This window comes from Macaca fascicularis, chromosome 5 (genome assembly GCF_037993035.2).
Source record: "Macaca fascicularis isolate 582-1 chromosome 5, T2T-MFA8v1.1".
Taxonomy (NCBI): domain Eukaryota; kingdom Metazoa; phylum Chordata; class Mammalia; order Primates; family Cercopithecidae; genus Macaca; species Macaca fascicularis.
The window spans coordinates 184,799,487-184,814,258 of NC_088379.1; the positions used below are offsets into that span (position 1 = coordinate 184,799,487).

General features: G+C 34.5%; 1 protein-coding gene across 1 annotated transcript in view; it reads right to left on the bottom strand.

Annotated features, from left to right (window-relative positions):
• Positions 1-1,373: 1,373 nt before the first annotated feature.
• LOC135970766 (uncharacterized) overlaps positions 1,374-14,772 on the bottom strand; it is a 38,282-nt gene continuing 24,883 nt past the window's right edge. Inside the window, exon 5 of the mRNA XM_074039151.1 lies at positions 1,374-1,563. The gene's annotated coding sequence lies outside the window, so the exon portion shown is untranslated. The remainder of the gene's footprint in view (positions 1,564-14,772) is intronic.

A 14,772-nucleotide genomic window follows, 5' to 3' on the forward strand; every position in this document is an offset into this window, starting at 1 on the left:
GCTAGACCTTAGTATGAAAATGATAAATTTTCAGGCATTCATTCTCTTATGTCAAAAAGAGGATTATTTGATTCTAGGCCTCCCTTTACCTAAGTCTGAGAGCCTTGGGTTTATGCAGGAATCTCAGATTTATACCAATGAAGAATAAATTCAGTGATAAATAACAACAACAACAACAACAAAAAGCAAATAGTGGTAGGTTACACACATACATATACATAGACACAAATAACACAAATAGGTTAATTTTCTCCCAGAAAAAGTAATCTGAAAGTAGTTAGTGCAGGACAGACATGATGATTCCACAGTTGTAATGAACCCAGTTTTCTTCTACATTTACACTCCCAGCTTTAAGACAAAGCATTAATGATGAAGGCTACTAATTGCAAGTGATGGACACAACCTCATGCTCCCTATTCCTGACAGAAAGAAGAGAAAGCAAGGGAAAACTATGCTCCTAACAGCTGACTCCTATAAAGAGATGAATTATCATAGTCACCCAATACCTACCACTTGCGTCACACTGGCCGGAATTTATGTGCTTATCATTACTTCCCTCTGGGAAAATGGCTGGATATTTAGTCTGTAGCTGGGCACACTGCCACCAAAATAAAATTGAGGTTCAGTAATTAAGATTAATGGGGAAAGCACATTGGGCAGGCAACAAGCATTCATTCTCTGCCACGCTGAGTCAAACTCTTTCCTCCTGTTCACTGCATCCCTTAACCCTAAGACTACAAACCAAGGGCACTGCAAAAGCAAACAAAATACAACACCCTTCAAGGGCCCTCGTAGCTTCAACTTTACCCTAAAACTAGGGATAAAAGTTCCCATTATATTCTGAAACCTTATCTACTTATCAGCTTAGCTCTGTAGTTAAAAGTTTGTTTGTAATGATTTTATCAACTGCTTTGTTGCAAGATATTATTTTAGAAGGCAAGCATCTCCCACTTCATGTAAATAATCTGATTCTAAAATCCAAAAACCTGAGTGGATATTTACCAGAATGATAGGGAATAATGACCTATTATCCGTAATTAGACAGGGAAAAATACAATGTATTATATACCTCAATCAAAACACACAACCGGTTTTCTAAATTTTCACTAAATGCAACAAAACGCTTACTTATAAACGATCATGTTTGAATGTAAAAATGCTTAAAACCTTGCTTCCTGATCATCAAACAATTAATGTGGTTGTTAAATTTGTTTTGTTTGCAGTAAAATGTACAGTTTACATGTCGCACCATAAACATTCTGTTTATGATATGGAAAGGCCAATAACACATAGCAGTAAATAAATTGGCTAGAAAAACTGCATATGAAAATTTATAATAAAATAGCAATTTCCTGTAATAAACTGTAACTTACCAGTTGAGATGGAGATTTAAGGCTTTGGAAAAGCTGAGATGCCAAGAGCAGAAGAGGGTTGATCGCCATTATTTCATTATTTTTCACTGGTTATTCAAGTTGACAGTGTAGACAAGTCAGGTGAAGAGGTAGTAACTATCCAACTCAGAACCCAATACAGATCTTCTGTCATTCTGGTGCTGCTGTAAAACTTTTGAACAGAAAAGCTTCAGTGATGTGGATATAGTTTTAGGATGAAAAATTTCAAAAGAAAACTTCGCTTGCACTTCCAATTTTAACATTCACATTCTCTTTGTATAATACTATAAGACAAAACAGGTCTTTTGCTTTAAAGGAAAGCTCCTATCTCATTGCCATAACATTTCAGAAAAGTGTTTATTTTTGCGTCTACATAGCCCATCTACTACAATCTCTCTCAAAGTGCCAACAAGATCTGATTCAACTTTCCTTGTAAACCATCAGTGTGCTTTGCAAAATGTTTACATGTGATTTTGACATTCTAGTAACTGTTTCTGAAATGTAATTCAGATTTATCTCTAGATAACTTTCTTTAAAATGTGTTACTGTGATTTTAAGATGTAAATATATGTTTTTTTCATAAATAAGCTTTAATTTTAAAAAGTCGTATTGCAAGATATGCACATACTCTGATATTTGCCTCGTAAAATTCAAAAGGATCCCACTAGAATGGAGCAGCCACATTCCTCCCAGATTCTCCCTCTTACAACTAACAATCCCGGAACAAGATAAAAGCAAAGAATAGAAAAGTACTGAAGTGTGGAAGGAGGAAGGGCTGCCTAGGACTTTTGCGATTTGAGAAAGGAAGACACGGTGCTGAGTTCCCTGGGTCTTTTTCAATACAGGTCCTTAATATAAATGCCATCGGGGAGCTGCACTACCAACCCATCTTTCTTAAACAAAGCTCCCTATTTGCAGATGTGACGCTCAACATATATATCTAACTGGTCCTCGCACTACACTTCGACAAGGGAGCTACCTACTAAAAAAGAAGCTTGCATTGGATCCAGAGTCCCATAATATAAAATGTACAAGATACAACTGAAAATCACTTGTCATAGCAGGTAGGAGGAAAATCACAATTGAAATGAGAGAAGAGAATCCATACAAACCATCAGAGAAAAAAGAGACTGAAAGAATCATAAACACAGTCTTGTGAGACAATAAGTATACAGCTAACGTTTATATCGTAAAGGCTCCAGAAGGACGGGAGAGAGAGTGGAACTAAAAAGTGTTTGAATAAATAATGGCTGAAACCTCTCAAATTTTATGAAAGATATAAACCCACAGATTCCAGAACCTGACTGTGCCACAAATAGGATAATCCCAAAGAAATCCACACCAAGACGAAGCACAATGAAACTTCTGAAGACTGAAAGCAAAAAAATAAATAAAACACATTAAAAGCTACTAGAAAGGAACACATTACTCATAGACAAACATCAACTGAATGAAAGGAACTTGTCACCTGAAAGCAAGTGCTGAAAAAATTGTCAATACCATTCAGCAAAAATATATTTCAGTGACATGATAGGGGAAATAAAGGCATTCTCAAAAGAAAAAAAGAAAAACTAAGAGAAGTTGTAATAACAAGCTTACCTTCCAAGAACAGCTTAAGGAAACTTCCTAAACAGAAAAGCAATTACAACAGAAGGCTTGGAATTTCAGAAAGCAAAGAATACCATAATAAGTAAAATAAGGATAAAATATAATAGGCTCTCTTTTTTTTCATGAGCTTTTAAATCATCTTTGAAGGTTGAGGCAAAAATTATAGTTTGATGTAGTACTCAATGTAGGTAAAAGAAATACTGAAGACAACTGTGATAAGTGACACTTGTATTTAAAATTATCCAGAAAAACTACTAAAATGATTATTCAAAGTTATAGACTAAAATACTATAAACAAATCAAGATGCAACCCTACACAATGTTTAAGTAACACAGGGAAGCAAGTATAAGAGAAACAGGAATGAGAAAAAAGGAAACAAACAGAAAACAAATAATAAAATGGCAGACTTAAATTCTAACAATATCATCAATTACCTTAATTATAAATGGCCCAAATACCCTAATTAAAAGAAAGATGTTGGCAATGTATTAAAAAAAATCACCCAACTCTATGCTATCTACAAGACATTCACTATGAAATGTAATAACACCAGTAATTTAAAAGTAAAAGAATAAAAAGAGACATAGCATGCAAATATTAATCAAAACAAACCAGAAATGACTTTATTAATATGAGACAAAATAAACTTCAGAGGAAAGAAAAGTAGGAGACATTTTATATAATGATAAAAAGATCAATCCACCAGAAATACAAAACCATCCTAAATGGATGACTTTCAGATAACAGAACCTCAAAATACATGAAGCAAAAACTGATAACATTGAAAGGATAAAATAACAAATCACATTTATAATTCAGGATCTCATCGCCTCTTTTTGGCAATTGATGGAACTACTAGAGACAACATCAGCAAGAATACGGAATAATTGAATCAAACAATATTATCCAATCAACATAGTTGGACACCCCACCCCAAAATTACAGAATTCATACATTTTTTTCAAATGCTTTTAGAATACTGACCAAGATAGACCATATCCTAGGCTATAACACAAACAGTAACAAATTTAAAAGAATTGAAACTGTATGTAGAATATATTCTCTGACCACTATGGAATCAAACTAGAAATCAATAACAGAAACATGAGCGATAAATCTTGAAGCATTTGGTATTAGACAATGCACTTCTAAATAATCCTTGGGTCAAAAGGGAATTTTTTAAAAATACGTAAACCTAAATGAAAATGAAAACACATATCAAAATACATGGGATGCAAAGTAGTACTGGAAGATCTTGCCAGCAAAGTAAAGCAAGAAAAGTAAATAAAAGGCATACAGATTGGAATGCATGATACCATTTACAATCATTCCTCCCCCAAATAAATACCTATGTATAAATGTCAGAAAACAGGTGCAGGATCCGTATTTGACATTACAAAAGGCTGATGAGAAAAAATCAAGCAAGAACTGGAAAAATCAATGTACACACTTGGTTCACAATTGGAAAAGTCCGCATAATAAAGATGTCGACTCTCCAATTAATGTATAGGTTTGATTCAATTGTTTCTCTAAATGCTAGTAAGGACTTTCATAGGTAAAGAAACGCTTATCTTAACATTTATATGGAAGGCACTAGATAGAAGAAAAAAAAAACACTTTCGAAAAAAGAATAAAGTGTAAGAATCAGTCTACATAATGGGAAGATTTACTATTTAGTCACTGTGGTATTGCTGGAGGGGATAGACACATAAACACATGGAAAAAAATATGTAATCCAGATATAGACCCATACAAGTATACTCAACTGAATTTTAACAAAGCTGCAAAAGCAAGTCAATGGAGGAAAAGTAGCCATTTTAAAGTTGCTGGAGAAACTGGAAATATATAGACTTTCAAATGTTAAAAATGAACCTTAACGCAAATCTCACATTTTACATAAAATTAACTAAAAATAGATAGCAGGCATAAGTGTAAAACTCTACAACAACAACAACAACAACAACAAACAGAGTATTTTTAAGGCCTAGGGCTAAGTGAAGAGTTCCAACTGTTATCAAAAGCACATTTCATAAAAAGTCAACTTGACAAATGGTACCCCATCACAATTCAAACATTTTACTCTAGAAAAGGCATACGAAGAGGATGAAATGACAAGTTACAGACTGGAAGAAAACATTTGCAAGCCACATATCTAACAAAGAATTTATATCTGGAATATATAAAGAACTCTGAAAAATTGAAAGAAAATAATTAGAAAATGGGCAAAGTCTTTAATAAGCATTTAACTGAAGGTAGGCAGATACTCAACATCATTTGCCATTAGTGAAATGAAAATCAAAACAGCAATGAGATATCACTATATACCTATGAAAGTGGCTAAAATAAAAATAGTGACACCAGCAAGTGCTGACAAGAATGTGGAGATGCATTACTTCATGCATTGCTGCTGGGTTGCAAAATGATACAGCTACTCTGGGAAACATTTTGGCAAGTCTTAAAATGAAACAAAAAAACACTAAACATGCAATTCTCCTACGACCTAACAATCATCACACTTACATATTGTTTCTGGAGTAATAAAACCTTACATTATACAAAAAAAAAAAAAAAAAAATCAATGATCACAGTAGTTTCATTTTTAGTAGCCCAAAACTGGGAACAACACGAATGTCCTTCAAAGGGTGAATGCTTAACAAACTGGGATGGAAACAAATCCAATACCACTTAATACCACTCAGCAATATAAAGGAATGGACTATCTACATGGGATGCCTTCGATGGTTCTCAGGGAATAATGCTGTGTGGAAAAAAAAAGTCAATCTCCAATGATTACACAATGTATGAGTCTCAATTATATTACATTCTTGAAATGACAGAATCATAGAGATGGAGAGCAGTAGTTGCTAGAGGGTAACATACTAGAGAAGGAAGCGCAGTGAGTCAGTGAGTATGGCTATGAAAGGTACCACAACTGATCCTTTTGATGGAAATGTTCTCTATCTAGACTAAAGAGGTGACCAAATAAATGTACATATGTGCTAAAATTTTATAGAACTAAATATACAGCCACACAAATGAGCATATATAAGCCTGGTAAAATTTGAATAAGGTTGAGAGACTGTCAAATGCCTTCTCCTGGTTGTGTTATCGTAGTATCGTTATGGAAGATGATACCAATGGGGAAACCGGGTGAAGGGTATACTGAGCTTCTCTCTATTATTTCTTATAATTGTATGTGATGCAATAATTACCTCAAAATAAAAGGTTAAAAATAAAAGGAATGCTTTTTCCACCAAAGCATTAATGAAATATATGCTTATGCATATTAGTTTTAAATATTGTCAGATATAACATCCTTTTCATATCTTAATAATGCTTCAATCATCACAATATTATAAAAATCTCATTTTGTGATTATTCCGCATTATATATGAATGCATTAAATGCATACATGTAAAAATGTTTTGTATTTTTTACATTTAGATATTTAATCCACCTCATTTATATTCTATATAATACTAAGTATGAATATAGTATAATTTTTCTTCAAATGGATATTATTTTCTGAAACTTCTTACTGAATTGTTTATTCTTTGCTATAATTTGAAGATTCAAATTTTCTTATATCTGTGTGACTCAGCTACTGCACCTACTATTCTGTTCCATTAAATTATTTGTATTTGCATTTTATATGAGTTAAGATAAGCTAATTATGTCATTTTTTCTGTTGTTGCTTAAACAAACACATATACCATCCCACAGTTTTTGTGGGTTAGGAGTCTAGGTACGGCTGAGCCAGGTCCTCTGACTATAATCAAGGTGCCACCAGGGCTCAGCTCTCATCTGGACGCTTAATAAACATAAGCTTATGATGAAAACATCACGAAACATGAGGAACTAAAACACACTGAATGAGGGCTATCTTAAAAAAAAGAAAAAAAAACAGTAAATTCAGACTGTACAAAACTATATAGATCTGATTTTGGGATACATAATATACAACATTCTGATTGGCAAGCAGTTTAGGTAAACATCGTATATAGGAGCAAAGCAGATTAAAATGTATGAAGACAAGCAGTTTAAAGGCTATTCTCGGGTGCATAACAGTGCCTGGCTCCTGGTTGATACTTGGGGCAGGCTATGTTCCCAGTAGGGAGGTAGAACGAATTTCTGTAGAGAATGAGGAGGGGGAAAAAAAAAGAGTAGGACTAGTCTAAACACAAAAAGACTGTACTGTACAGGACATAGGATGCACATTTTATCAGGAAAGACTGTCAGGACACAAGCACATGTCAGCATTTGTAAAAAGATGGGAGCTCCAAAGAACAACAGCAGAAAATAATGTATAAGCTTTGGTCCAAACTGACAGAGCAAGCTAACCTTTCGGATAAATCAATGCTGATTCCCAAGACACAGAGCTTGAAGTATATTAGTCTGGCTTAAATCAAGATTAGTTTTATTTTTTATTGTTGTTTGTTTGGCCATTTTCTCTTCATTGTGAATGTTTCGGTAACATGCCATTTTGCAACTTAGTCTCCTAGGTTTCCCTATAAATCTCTCAAATTCAAAAAAAGCAGATCTGGACCAATATTTCTTTATAAACTTCATTTATATTTGAGAATTTTAAAAGTTAACAAACCAGTTAAATATTTATACTACTATTTAAAAATATGCTAACAATCACTATTGTTATTTTAAATGAAATATACCCACAGTGAACAAATGTAGTTTGTAATTGTCACTGGATTTTCTAATAAATGCTTAAAATTTTAGAACTTGAGTATCCCATTGCTCCCTGTTTATCAATGCATCACACTCTCATATTAACTATTTGCCAAGATTATAATTAATAACTTCAAGTAATTTACAGCAGGCTGATTATGAGTAATTTTTATTTTATAACAGAGCAGCCCTTTAGTATATTTTATAATTCATTAAAAGTGTGATAAAACATAATATAAAATATATTTTTCCATATAAAAAAAGTGTTAGAAATGGGCTGGAAGTCTTGAATATTCCGCTAGCTGTGATGACCTCATTTGAGTGATAAATTGTTAAGATTAGCTCTCTAATTCATTACAGTCAATTCTTTTGAAAATTGTAATAGATATTTCAGTGAATTAGAGAATTAATCTAACAATCTGCCAAACAAGCTAACCTGATAGTTTGAAGCTTTCCTGAGTATAATGTAATTTTAAACTAAGAGAGATCATATCCCATGTGCAACAAATTGAGATACTCTGTGTAACTTAATTTTGAATGGTAATTATATTAATGAAATAAGATTTTAAAAGCATTTCAAATCCATACGTTCCTATAAAAAATTGTTTAATCAACCCACTAAAACAGGGGTTAGTTTAATTTTCTAAATTTTGTAAAATGCTTGTCTTTAATAAATACTTATCAGAAACAAAGCGATAAGTCCTTCCTAATCTAGTCATTGAAACTACATTTCCTTCTGTGCCATCAGGGCAAAAGCCCACAGGTCTATTTATCTTATTAGTGCAGTGTATCTTATAAATAATCAAAAGAACTTGCTACAGGTTATTCAGAGAATTCAAATGACTAATGAAAGAATAAAATATGAAGGGTGTATTTGTGAAATTCAGGATGGCATTATGTGGTTATGTTTGGAACAAAGGCACCATGCAGTTTCTGACTCAATGAGGCCAAATAAGAAGTTGCAGTGGGTCCTAAACATCACAGTTTTCAGCATACAAAATAAATCATTTACATAAATAAGTAGGGTTGCATGGGCCAGGTTAGTAAGTGTGTTTGTGTGTGTGTGTGTGTGTGTGTGTGTGTGTGTGAGCTTATGTGTTGGGTAAGTAGAGCTGAAAGGAGAGGATGGTTACATATTTCTCTTATATGGAGTATTCATGCTATTCTAATGCCTCTATTAAAATTTCATTATGTGATTTCAGGCTGCAAAAATAGTTATATGTCCAGGCAAGTGAGCACCAAGCACAAAATTCCACATCATATTCAAGAACACATTCATTTTTGTGTCTGTTCAACTTGGGTCTCTTAAGGATCTTCCCTGAGCTGGACAAAAATTAACCAATCTATACAAGAGAAGCACCCCCTGGTGGATGCTGTGAGTTTCCTGCGCTTAGAACAGTACTTATACCATATAGTATCTGAGTCCGAAAAGGTCTCCTGCTTTCTCTACCTAACAACGTTATGCCTTCCCCCTCAGTTCTTGCTAGGAATTAACAAGATAAACCATAGATTGGAGCTGAGGGTTGGTTCTCTAGAACTGAATAAGAACCATTATAGGAAATTCAATGTGGGAAGAGTTTGTGGGAAAGATTTGTACCATAGCCCAAAACGAAGATCGAAAAATCACTGGAGAAACCAAATGTAAAGGCCAATACATTAATAATAGGCAAAATAATTACAATGAACACTTATAAAATGCCTTAATAAATGTTTTTTACCTTAGTAATCGAATTAACACCATAACAATCTTATTAAGAACTATGATTCTCCTTCTGTGTATTTTTTTCAGATGAGAAAGGCATCAAGGTAGGCAAAAAGAATATCTTGCTCGGGGACAAACAGTTAATATGTGGCAGATCTGGTATTTGCACAATACAGAGCCTGATTCTAGAGTCTGTCACGTGGCAGCAGCAATACATATTTCTTTTTAAAGACAAACTACTTTTTAAGCAATCTCATTAATAAAAATTATACGCAAAAAAATGGTGGTGTTTAAGGTGTGTTTTGAATACATTTCCTCGGAATACAAATAATTCGGAATACAAAATCCGATCTATATAGTTTTGTACAGTCTGAATTTACTGTTTTTTTTTTCTTTTTTTCAGATAGCCCTCATTCAGTGTGTTTTAGTTCCTCATGTTTCGTGATGTTTTCATCATAAGCTTATGTTTATTAAGCCTCCAGATGAGAGCTGAGCCCTGGTGGCACCTTGATTATAGTCAGATAATCACAGTTAAATATTTATACTACTTTTGAATACCTTAAACATCAGGAACTTTTGAATACATTTAGTTGTGTGATGGTCTTGTGTCTCTGAAACAAAAGAAATATTAATGATTATAACATGTTTTTCAGGAGCTAAAATAGTTGAAAAACTTCAAAGTTGTAACCCTATGCAACACAGCTAAAATCACTGTGACGAGAATCTGCATGAGCTCAAAATACATGCAATGTGGCCAGCAATTAAAACCCTCGCTAGTTGACTATAAAGAATCAGCCTCAGTGATAGCACAAGGCTGAATCTCACAGTTTCCCCTGTTACTCCTGAAATGTCATATCTAGGCAGTGGTTGTACTCTTGCCCAGTACATGCAGAAGGAGTACAAGAAACCTGCATGTTTCTTGAGCACCAAAGTACACATATATCCATTCTACCTCGCAACGTGCTCGCTTTGGTGATGTCAATTGGCAAGGCATCAATGTTGCTTTTTATTTCTTCCTCTTTGGAAGTGACTCTTTCCATGGTAATGAACAGCAGAGAATGTTATGAGCTGTGTCTCCCACAGACTAATTATACTCAGTAGTTTGGGACCATTCATCTTGAGATGCCTACTCAAAAATGTGTCATGAACGGCATCATTCCCATGTTGCCCTGGCAGTAGATCCTTCTTCCTCAAGGCAGAGCCACTAACAGGTGTATTCCACAAATCATCTGTGCAAGTACATCAAATGTAAAGGCAAGGAGAGCCAAAAATGTTCTTGAAATATCCTCAAAGGAAGACACAGGAGGGACTGCTCAGTTATTACCTTCCCATACTAAGATATTATAATGATCACATACGCAGGTCTTCATACAAATTGACACCCCGCATGACAACAATGTATTGCATCTGTATAAGGGAAATAGATCTTGAGGGAACAATTTCCAATTCCTTAAAATCTGTGGCATAATGGTGATGTGAGAACCCTCCTGTAAATTGAAGGGTATGGCATCGATATGCACAAATAAATATTTTTTGACATGTATTTCTTTCCTCTCCCAACAGACTGGGATGCAGTTTCCTCAGTAAACACAGTGGTCATTGGAAACAGTGATTAGAGAATGCTATTTGCTATTGTAAGCAGGAGGTTCCTGATGCCAGAATGTCAGAAAAAAAGTAGCTGGCAAAGATACAGATACTACAGAGAAACATCAGAGTAAGTCACATTACACAGGTGGTCCAAAGCTAATGGGTCAATTACTTATGTTTGTTTTCTTTTAGTTGAGACAGATTCTTACTCTGCCACCCATACTGGAGTGCAGTGGTGTGATCATTTCTCACTACATCTCTACCTCCCAGGCTCAAATGATCCACCCATCTCAGCCTCCCTAGTAGCTGGGACCACAGGTACGTGTCCAACACAACTGGCTAATATTTTTTTTCTTTATAGAGATGAGGTCTCCTCCGTGTTTCTGGGACTAGTCTCAAACTCCTAGACTCAACAGATCCACCTGCCTCAGCCTCCCAAAGTGCTGGGATTACAGTTGTGAGCCATGACACCTGACCGTGGGTCAATTATTGAACATTCTACAGCAAAAGTCAACAAGTAGAAAATAGAAGAATGAAATGCAGACTAAGAAGAAAGTAAAGGGCAAGGGTCCAGGAGAAAGATTGTAAAGACAGAGTTCAGAATTTGTAATTAGGCAAAGATGGTATCAAAGCAGAAAGAGTATGGAAATAAAGGATGTCCAAAATTATCAAGGAATCTAGTATTTTGTTAGTTCACATTAGAGGAGTGTAAGTGCATGTTACCTGAGTACGTCAAGTATATATATTATATATTATTATATATAAATATATATTACATATATTATGTATTATATAAAAATATATATTACATATATTATGTATTATATAAAATATATATTACATATATTATATTATATATAAAAATGTATTGCATATATTACTTATATATAAAAATATATATACATATATTACATATATTATATAAATATATATAATATTACATATATTATATATAATATAAATATATAATATATAGATGTATTTGAAGTGTTCAGGTAACATGCCTGTTATTAATATGTGTGTGCATTTATATATGTGTATATATGTATATATGTGTATATGTATATAAATTCCATATGTGTATACATATACATGTACACACATATGAATATTAATATCACTTCATCATATTTATACTTTCAATGTATTATAAAGTATGCATTTCAGTGGCTTTTATTATATTCCCAGGATTGTGCAATCATCAGCATGATCTATTTTTAAAATATTTTTGTTATACCAAAAGGAAGTTCTAATAGGTAAATGATTACCTATTAGTAATCATTTCACATTCCCACCTTTCCATAGCCCCCAGTAACTACTAATTGAGTTTTCATCACCATGAATTTGACTATTGTGGACATTTTATACAAATGTAGTCATATAATACGGGGTCTTCCTTAACTGGCTTCTTTTGCTAAGAATAATACTTTAAAAGTTAATCCATGACACATAGCATGTATAAATATTTAATTCCTTTTTATTGCCAGGTAACATCCAATTGCATAAAAATTGGTTTTATATTATGCATACTTTTATTGTTTGAGAATTATTCATATATAAATACAAGTTCCTTATCAAAAATATGATTTTAAAGTATTTTACACAAACTTTTGGATTATCTTTTGTCTTATTCTGTTTTGTGCTGCTATCACAGAATATTGAGACTGGGTAATTTACAATGAACAGAAATGAATTGGTTTATGGTTCTAGGGGCTGGAATGTTCAAGATTGAAAAGATGGCATCTGGTGAGAGCCTTCTTGCTGTGTCATCCCATGGAGGAAGGGCAATGATGGGTCAGGGTAGGGGTATGTGTGTGTGAGAGACAGAGAGTGAATTCACATTTCTGCTGCCTTTTTTGTTTTATCTGAGTCTCGAGCTGATTGGATGGTTCCTGCTGACATTCAGGGTAGATCTTTCCTCCTCAGTCCAGTGACATGCCAATCACCTCCAAAAACCCTCACAGACCCACCCAGCAATAACTCTTTGCAAGTCTCCAGGTATTTCTTAATGCAGTCAAGTTGACACCTAAATTAATGACTAAATATTTTCACTTTTTTGATGATGTCCTTTGAATTACAAAATCTTTTAACTTAATGATGTCCAATTTGTCCGCTGTTTTCTTTTGTAACTTATACATGTGTCAAATATGTGAAACAATTGCCTAACCTAAGGTCATGGTAACATATTCCTATGATTTCCTTTAAATTTTTTTAGTTTTATTTGTTATATTTAAACCTATGATTAATTCTTATACAAGGTGATGCATATAATTCTTTATGCCCCACATAAAAAAGAGAACGAAAAGAGGCCATACTTCATATATATAAACAGAGACTTGAACTGGCAGTGTCCAAAGTTGAAAAGTCAAAACCGAGCACATACACTACAATGAATCTTTTGTCATGTGACCACTTGTATTGTATTGTGTCTGGCCAACAGTAAAAAAGCTGGGAAGCAAAGAGTTCTCTCCATTTGACTCTAACTTCATCATGAGTCTCATTTATTTTTCTACCAATTAACATTCAAATATAAACTATTCCGGGACAGATATGGTAGGTTCACTCTTAGCCCCGATTCTCACCTTATCTAATGTATTATGAGGGCTGGAAAGCTGAAAGAGCTCTGGGAAGCTAGGATTCTGCATGTGACATAGGTTTCTCAGCACAGATATATCTGCGTTGTTCTCAGACGTAGAAGTGATCAACATGACACGGGAGCTTCTTCCACAGAGCAACCAGCATCACAGAGGCATCCAGGGATTCAAGGTAACTGATTTTTTTTTTTCTTTTTAGCTTCCAGTCCCTAGCATCAGAAGTTCTGAGCATGGACACTGATACTAGAGATGTCATTATCTGTTTTTCCTGAGTTGTTCCTGCCTGTATGTTTCTTAGTTATACAGGATCTAACTATAGTTCTCTGGTTCTTCACTAAATCCTTTTCTGTTCAAGTTAACCCAAGTAAGTTCTATTATTTGCATCTGAGAACCATTTTTTTTTTTTTTTTTTTTTTTTTGAGAGGGAGTCTCGCTCTGTCGCCCAGGCTGGAGTGCAGTGGCGCGATCTCAGCTCACTACAAGCTCCGCCCCCCGGGTTCACACCATTCTCCTGCCTCAGCCTCCCGAGTAGCTGGGACTACAGGCGCCGCCACCACACCCGGCTAGTTTTTTGTATTTTTTTTTTTTTTTGTAGAGACGGGGTTTCACCATGTTAGCCAGGATGGTCTCCATCTCCTGACCTCGTGATCCGCCCGTCTCGGCCTCCCAAAGTGCTGGGATTACAGGCTTGAGCCACCGCGCCCGGCCTGAGAACCATTATTAACACACTTCCACACTGTCTCCACCCACCCACGCTCACAGCCTAGGCTGGCAGCCTGTTCTTTAATACACTGTCATTGTACAATGCTCCTTAGCCTCCTGGGTTCTGACCTTCATATCTATTTCTACCTCCCTCTACATCAGTTTCTTCTGCTGGACTATGAGTGAATTCCTCTATGCCCTTAATTCCAGGGCCTAACATTGTTTTATTTCCCAAGTCACTAATTTATGTATCATGTTCTCTGTCCTTCTACCTCACTTGACCAAACTAATTCCACTTAATGTTTTAACCATCTTGATACTTTTTCCTTCTTATTTTTCTATTTTGTCTTCACTTTTATCCCGGAGTTCAATTATATGGTCCATTATTTAATAATTTTCTCTTGTTCTTCTGACTTTTTTTGCCTTCTGGGCAGCTGAACATAGCTAGAAAAAGTCATCTAAATTAACAAATTAGCACTACTATGAATCAAATATCCCACACCG